General features: G+C 51.4%; 1 protein-coding gene across 2 annotated transcripts in view; it reads right to left on the bottom strand.

Annotated features, from left to right (window-relative positions):
• The window catches only part of CREM (cAMP responsive element modulator), a 66,759-nt gene extending 65,523 nt beyond the window's left edge, over positions 1 to 1,236 (bottom strand). The window contains exon 1 of one of the 2 annotated variants that reach the window (XM_011995137.1): positions 1,093 to 1,236. The gene's annotated coding sequence lies outside the window, so the exon portion shown is untranslated. The remainder of the gene's footprint in view (positions 1 to 1,092) is intronic. The other variant, XM_011995134.1, reaches the window with a different exon arrangement.
• Positions 1,237 to 1,274: the final 38 nt, after the last annotated feature.

The following is a 1,274-nucleotide window of genomic DNA, read 5'->3' as shown; positions in this document are numbered from 1 at the left end:
CTACTCGGGAGGCTGAGGCAGGAGAATGGCATGAACCCGGGATGCGGAGCTTGCAGTGAGCCGAGATCGTGCCACTGCACTCCAGCCTGGGCGACAGACCGAGACTCTGTCTCAAAAAAAAAAAACAAAAAAAACTAGGAAAAAAACGTGGTGCTCAAAGCAAAAGCAAAACAATACAGCGTGGTTTATTAATGTAATCTGATACAATGTTCATAGCGGACCTCTCACTGTTCAATCTAGGTTTTTGTGTCAAGGGAAAGGTGCACTCTCATCCGCCCGGCAAATTAAATAGAAAAGAAAACTGAGTCGCGTACATAAACCACACTGTTAAACGGGCTCTTTCAGTTTCAGTGACACTGAAACTGGCCTTGTAAGTCACAATTTCTTAAAATGTGATTACAAACTGACAGCTGCTTCACTGAGCAGCATGCAGGAAACCCCTAAGTGATTTCAAACTCAGGTATCTGATATACAAATAAAACGCGACAGGATTAAGAAACATGTTGAGGCTGGGCGCGGTGGCTCACGCCTGTAATCCCAGCACTTTGGGAGGCCGAGGTGGGTGGAAAGTCAGGAGTTCGAGACCAGCCTGACCAACATGGTAAAAGCCCCAGCTCTACTAAAAATACAAAAATTAGCCAGGCGTGGTGCCGCATGCCTGTAATCCCAGCTACTCGGAAGGCTGAAGCAAGAGAATCGCTCGAACCCAGCAGGCAGACGCTGCAGTGAGCTGAGATCATGCCGCTCGCCGCATTCCAGCCTGGGTAACAGAGCAAAACTGTCTCAAAAAAAAAAAAAAAAAAAGAAGCATGTTTAATAACATGTTTATTCCCCAAATTCAGCAGGCTCTGGAAACCTTACCAGATGGCCCTAAAAAAGTAAGACTCAGGCAGAAGGGAAAATGCGCCATTCGAGAGCGGTCGCGGCTCTGCCCTTCCCTCTCCTGAGATTGCCCGCGCCCGGGACCGAATGACTCAGCTACGAGGCCCTCCGGCCGGGTTTTGGGAAAAACGGGCTGCGTTCGCTGAAGTTTGAACTGAGCTCGCAAAGTGGGGCAGAGGCGCTGTGGGCACTGAAATCCGAAGTCCTTACTTCTGGCTTCCTTTTCCTTTTCCGAGTTAAACCGCTCCCCTGAGCCGCAAGGCTCTCTCAGGGCGGATTTTCCAACTCGTCCCAAGTTCGCGAGGAGGCAGGCGGGTCCCGGGGCAGCTGAGATGACCAAGCGGGCGTGGGCCGAGAAGGCAGCGGCCACGGGGGCGCCAAGCGAGAGGCCG

This window comes from Mandrillus leucophaeus, unplaced genomic scaffold (assembly GCF_000951045.1).
Source record: "Mandrillus leucophaeus isolate KB7577 unplaced genomic scaffold, Mleu.le_1.0 Scaffold474, whole genome shotgun sequence".
Lineage (NCBI taxonomy): Eukaryota > Metazoa > Chordata > Mammalia > Primates > Cercopithecidae > Mandrillus > Mandrillus leucophaeus.
This window is presented reverse-complemented; position numbering and strand designations above follow the sequence as displayed.